Below are 7,123 nucleotides of genomic sequence, written 5' to 3'. Positions count from 1 at the left end.
CCATAGGATGTTGCTATCTCTGCATCTCCTATTTCTCCTGAACTAGAAGGCTAAAATGTTACTACAGGAAAACAGATAGGCAGACAAAGCCTTGCACTGAACGTGATTACACAAAAGTGCTTTCCTTAGGAAAGCAGGGGAGGCAGAAACTAGCATGTGATTGCTATAATAGGCTGTGCTGCTTCTTGATCATTTCAAGCAGAATGAGCATTTTCCTGAGTCTATTGGCCTCCTTTATCTTGTATGAGAAATGCTTGCTCTGTTCTGTTGTTATCCAGTGACCTCACTTGTCACCTGATTTCAGGTACGTATCTGAGTAGGTGCAACATATTACATGTCTCCTTTGGAGTTTTCAGAAGTAGATGTTATTCTCTGGCATCAGATTTATTTGTTATTTGCAGGTGGCTGATGATATGAATTATAGCTACTCAGCTTTATAACTGAAATATATAAAAGAAAATATCTACTACTCTCTGGCAATTACTTGCTTAATGCATACAACAGAATGTTCTGAATGGTCTCCAAATCAGTTTGTGACTGCCTGAAGCTTTATTTATCTACAAAAACTGATGACCTATTCAGTTATGTGATAGTCATCTTCAGCTTTTCTTACATCCCTAATTTAGGAGATACACGGTACAAGCAAAAATCACAGAATTTGGAAACATGACTTGTGCAAAGCAATGTTTATTAGACTGTCCTTTTATTTAAGTATTAGCAAACTGTGTGATCTTACTTTATGTATGTTATTTACACAAAAAAAGGCAAGTCTGCCTTGGCTAATATGTTTACCATCACTTAGGAGAGTGAAAAAACTGTAAACTCAGGAAAAAAGGGTGTGGGAACTTAGATTTCTCACTTTGCGAGCAGCCTGTCTCTACGAGTCTGTAAAGGAAAATCACTACTTTATTAAATGCTACATTCAGGAAAGAAACAGCTACAACAACCAAAAGCTCAGATTCTGAAAATTAAATGAGCAATGATACCTTAATATACAGTCTATAATCAAACAGCAAAGTTCTAGATAGAAATAGGTAATATTTATTTTTTTGTACTGTGAGTATATCTTTTTTTCCTCTTTAGGTAGTTCTTCAGTTGTCATGTATGCATTGCTGATTGTATAGCTCTTTTTACTGAAAAAGCAGCATAGACACCTAATACATTCAACCTGAATTGTCCAGTTGGGGCTGGATACTTGCTCTGGAGGTCCTGTGGCACTTAAAAAATGTGAGCAATCCTGTACTTGATTTGTGAGATCAATGAACAAAGATAATTTCTTAGCATTTGTTAACATGCTTTTCTGAAAGAATGTTAACATTATAATTTATCACAGAGCCTCATGGACAAGTTAGGCAATAGCAAAAATGCCATTTTACAAATACACTGGACACACTTCAGCCATCAGGAAACAACAACCCCCACTATGTTTATTTCCTCTTCAAAAGGGATAGTTGCTTCTGAACAAGACAGTCTACTTTTCTCAGCAAGACATATTTTCCTCATACTGCAAAACAAGAGGCTTTTGAGTTATATCCTGATACACCACATCACATGCAAGACAAACTCTTCTAGACTGAACAAGTAACCACATGTAGTATAGTATGGCCCGTCTTCGCAAACGAAGATTTGGGAAAGGTCTTTACCCTTCAAGCCTGTGCAGATCTTCAGGCTACCAAAGACCTAAAATGTTCATACAGTGTGTCATTATTTCCTTAGACAATTCTCGTATTTATCTTTCTCTGCTTTTATTTCCCAGTGTTGTACTGTGCATTTTGGGAATTCTTCAGTGCTGCATATCTGAAAAAAAATTATCTCAATATAGTGTTTAAAATGTGGTTCTCAACCAAGATTTTAAAAATGAAGCCCAAAGGAATAGAGTGAACAGAAATAGAATTCTGGATTTGCACTGATTGAAAACTGATGTTGTACAATTACCATTTTCCTCTACTCAGATATCATAATTTACATTTCTGTTTACCTCTCTTTTCTTTTCATACTACTTTTTTTCAGAGGGAGGAAACAACACTCCCTTTCCTTATGGGTGTTCCGGGACTATCTAATGACAAAATATTGTATATTTCAACAGAAAATTACTCATCTCTCACACAAAAAAAGTGTTTCCTGCGTGTGAACTTATGATAACTAATACAAGAAAGGTATTTTAAGCCATCTCACAGATCTCAATGTTATCACTACCATATATAATCCAAATGCTGTTATTTATTAATATTGGTATATTTTATACCCTAATTCATGTCATCATATCATAAAATATTACTTAATTTTTTTTCAGAATCATGTCAAAGTATTGTAAAATAGATGTATACCCTATTTGCCTAGTTCCTAATGCATTTGTACTCTTAATTCAGAGCAGTGTTTTAACATATCACTAACTCATATTGCGTTCTAAGCAGTTCCCAAGATGGTCTGATGTTTAAGGAGCTTTTTCCTTAATATTAGCTGAAGAACACAGGAGACTCTGCTCCAGCACCTGATAACTTAATACCATGAAGAAAAGAAGCCTACAAAAGCCAATGCTGAATCTGTATAGCTATAAGTGCTGACATTTTTTACCAGAAAGAAAAATCACTACTATTGAAAGATTTCAGAGACAGTTCTAAGCATAATTATTAAAATCATAAATGTCTGTGTATTTGTTCATAAAAAACACCAAAAAAAATCAACTGAAGATGGAAGTAATTTGACTTTTTAGGATATGAATGACATAGCAGTACAAAAAGGCAGTCTAGCCCAAGATATCATGCTCCAGCCCTGTGAATGGTTGCAGTTGCTTCCAATGGAATACCTTTCACAGCCTCCATTGCTCTTCAAAATGAAAATAACTTAGATTATGGGTTTGTGCTTAATAAAGGTGTCAGATGCAAAAATATTACTAATAGCAAAATATAACACTTATAGATATCTAATATTCATGTTAACACCTGTCCATTGCCTAACAAATTTTAGAAAAGTTGATTTATTGGTAGCTTTATCAGATGATTGACAAAGTTTTATTGATACTGACATGAAAAGAAATACATATTCTTTGATCTTTAATCTTTGAGAATATATCTCATTCCAGTTCAAAATATAGAGTGAATGGGGTTTTTTGGAAGTTTTGATTATTTGATGGTTTGTTTTGGTTTTTGTTTTGTGGATTTTTTTTAAAGAATTAAGACCAAAATATGACCCCAGAGTAAACTGTCAGTATTAGCACATGTGGTATATTACCACAGGATGCTATGTCCTGATCAACTGTCAAAAACTAGAATATACTCATCTGTGTATGTGGGTGAAATCTGCTACATGTTTTCATGTTTTTTTCTTTTCAAGCCACAAGTACAAACAATTAGACACATATCTATGTGAGCAACCAGCACTGTGCCCATTTTAGTCTCTGCCTTTTTGAACTAGTAAAAAGATTGTTTAGGAGGAGCTAAACCCCTGGTTTTCCATAGTAAACTGTATTGCTATTTTGAGAAAATATCTAGAATAAGTGGCCATGGTAGCATATAGTGTGTTTGATGCTCAGTATGTTATTGAACCATTTCTCTGGAAGATGCATGGCTATATTCTGACCTAAGATTTTTCACTCTGAGCTTCTGTTTGCTCCAGTGTTAGGTACATTCAGAAGTTTTGGACAAAGAATTTCTCTTTCATTATCTTCCATATTTTCTGTACGTGCCATATTTTTCAGCCCACCTTTGTATAGATTCATTATAGCAGCACTAGTTGAATTCCTCATACTTAACTAGAACTCCACCAAACTTACTGCAGTAGACCTCAAAATTGTGTGAGATTTGCTCCTTTTAATGCATATTTGAAATCCTTAAAGGAACATAATATATGTGCTTTATTGTAATTAATCATAAAGATTTGTAACTCAGCATTTTGTTTTTAAAAAGCACCGGGACTTCCTTCTTTATACTGATGTTATTTTAATATACTAAAAACATGAATGCTGGGACAAGGAGTCACATTAGGAAAAAAATTTTGTGAACAGAACTTAATGTAATGTATACCCCCAGTGAATCCACAACGAAGCAAAGTAGAGATAATTGATATTCTAGTTTATGCAAGAGATAGCATGCAAAGTCACCTTTCTTTTACTTGCTAGTGTCACATTTTTCATGAAAATTCAATATTACAAAAAGTTGATCACAAAATACCTTCAACTTCTGAGTGGTATTACTGCTATTACTGAGCTGCTCTTTGTAATAAAACTAAAATGCTGACATCAACAATCTTTCTCCAAGTACACATTTCATATGCTACTTTTTCACACTGTATTTAAATGAAGCTGACATACAAATATGGTCTTTCTAAATCAAGGAAGGTTTTCCTCAGGATATGTAATAGGACATTTTAAATTTCAGGTTCTAAGTACTTTTCTCCACATAAGATTCATACATACAGAAAAAAAAATAATAGTACATCTAAATTTATATTTTAAATTAGCCATGCATTACTTGCGTACTTAAAGATTAGGTAAAACAATTTTTTTTAATTTCCTGTATGTTTTTAGTCATTGTGATTTAGCATCTTGATACACAAAAAACCCCTATCACACTACAGAAATATATTATTTCACCCTTCCTTGGAAAAGATAAAGTTATTTGTAATTTGCCTTTATTGTATATCCAGTTGGAATTTTCCACTTATTTTATTTTTTATTGTCAAGACAAAACCTAATTTTCCAGAAGAGAAAAAGACCACTTTATTTGCAGTTATTTAAAATACTGATAGCTTGCAAAGCACATTTTGGTAAGATATTTTATAAGGAATGCTACACATTTCAATTTCTACTTGTCTTTCTAATATCCTCCCTACAAATATTTGATATCTGGGTTTAATTATACTGTAAAGTAAAATCCAATATTTCGACACTGCAATTTACTTTTAATTTAACAAGCAGATATATGCAAAATACCTTTAGCAGAATCATGCAAGTCTGTAGTACATCAAACTTTTGTATGTTTGTACCATCTGCAGCACTTAAAAGAGAGGGAGGAAGCTGTCAATTTTTGAAGACAGAAAAATAAAACAAATTTTGTGTTTCAAATTAATAATTTTTTTTGGGTGACTGAAATGAAACATTCAGAGTGAAGTGGTTCATGGCAGAGAGCATTACCTCAGAGATATTGCTCTTTTCATACTATACGCAGATCGTAAAGAGGGCTAATGTCAGAATACTATTTTTTTTGGTGAAGACAACGAAATAGCATCAGATATCAAGGGATGTCTCTGGTTTGTGGAGTTACTACAACAGAATTAAAGCTTTATTGCTATACTGATGCCAGAGGAGATGCTGGCTAATGGGATCCCTGTGAGTACAGGGTCCTGGGATGGAGAAACAAAGGGGCACAAGGGTAAACAGTATTTAAAATTTAGTGTTTAAATCTTTCAATCCTTCCTTGAACTCTTTTGAATTACTGACAACCTGAGACTGGTTGTGAAGTACGAGAGACACTATGGTGCTGCAATGTAGAAGAAATATTAGATCTACTCCTAATTATACACTCAGAGTAGCCATGCAGTAGGAGACAGCTATGTAAGGTTTAGCTGACATTTAAGATCAGGAGCCAAATTACTTAGCCCTCAAACCTCCCAAAAAATTGAATACAAATGGTCGTTCCAGAAAGGAAGAATCAGATATATAAAGTTTACATTCACAGTTGGTCTCATTAACACTTGCTGCAACACCTGAAATATCCATAATAATTTAAAGTGGTAATGAACGAGGCTATAGATGTCTATTTTATTCTCCAGCAGAAAAGCTTTCTGAGATCAATAAATATGTTGTGTTCTGAACAATTCAATTACTATTTCTTAATTCTTCATTTGATCACTATGGAAAACATGTAATATTATTTTTTTTCATTTTCCCCTAAGGGAAGATAGTATTTCAAATGTAAGAATTTCAAGGGACGCTTTTGCGTAATTAAATGCAAAATCCCATATTGTAGCACTTAGAAGGCATTTTCAAATCTTCTACACTGTCCTTGTCTATGTTTTATTGATGTCAGTGAAAGTTTTGCCAATCAGCACAAACAGAAAGAATTAATCTCTAAAAGTTTTTCAAAACCTATTCTGTAGCTATTTTTCTAAGATGAGAAACACAGCAAAGTAGAATATTGTTTACACTAACGTCTCTTTCTATGATGCTAACAATGCAGAAGGCCTTTAAATATGTACAAATACAATTTACAAGTTTTTTTAATTCCCTTGTTCTGTATCACCATGTTAGATTGCACAGTAAAAAGGAAAGTTAAGATAAATGAACCTCTGATCCACAGAGACTCCATATTTTTAGGTTAATACAAGCTGAAATTGCTACTCTGAAAAATCCAGTTCTGAAAGAGTCTGAAAATGTATGTTTAAATTTAAGGCTATGATCATCTCTATAAGAGTCATGGAAACAGGACAGTTTATGTATTTAGTTTCAGAGCAAGACCAAGGAGCATGCACCTTGCTGTGGACTTCTGCCTGTAGCTGTACCCAGCTGAACAGATAAATCCTTATAATCTAGCTTAATTTGTCAGCCAAACCAAATGAGACACACCTAGTCAAGTGCTTATTTTCTATGATGGCAGCTATAGATAACCACAAACTTGAACTGTAGTAAACCATGTAAACTTGGGTAGGGCTTTCATACCAATGTTGTGTAGTATTAGGAATTCATAAAGAACATTACACTGCCTGGGTTCTTTATTTGGCTTGTTATTAAGCTGTGTCTGGTGAGAGAGCATCTGGGTCCTACTGACTGTCAAGTGAGCAGACTGTAAAAAGGCATCAGTTCCTTTTCAACTGAAAAGTCTCCTGGTTAGCTGGCTAGTTTAACACCCGCACTGGGTTTACATGGTAAGACCATGGCAGCATAGATAGCTTCTTGGCGAAGAGACAGGGAGCTGCCCCCATGTTGAACAGAAGCAGTTCCAGACGGCTCTGAAAGGCATGCAGCACTGCCCAAAGCTGAATCAAACACCAGTGGTGTCTCTGTGATAACTTATTTAAGAAAGGGTAAAAAGTGCTGCATAACAACTCTGAGAGGTGCGAGAAAATGTGCCCTGAGGACTCCAAGGTCAGGTAAGGAGTGGGAGGAAGTGCTTCAGGAACCAGAGCA

Source organism: Chiroxiphia lanceolata, chromosome 3 (genome assembly GCF_009829145.1).
Source record: "Chiroxiphia lanceolata isolate bChiLan1 chromosome 3, bChiLan1.pri, whole genome shotgun sequence".
NCBI lineage: Eukaryota > Metazoa > Chordata > Aves > Passeriformes > Pipridae > Chiroxiphia > Chiroxiphia lanceolata.
The sequence above is the reverse complement of the archived record's forward strand: the minus strand, read 5'-3'. Positions refer to the sequence as shown.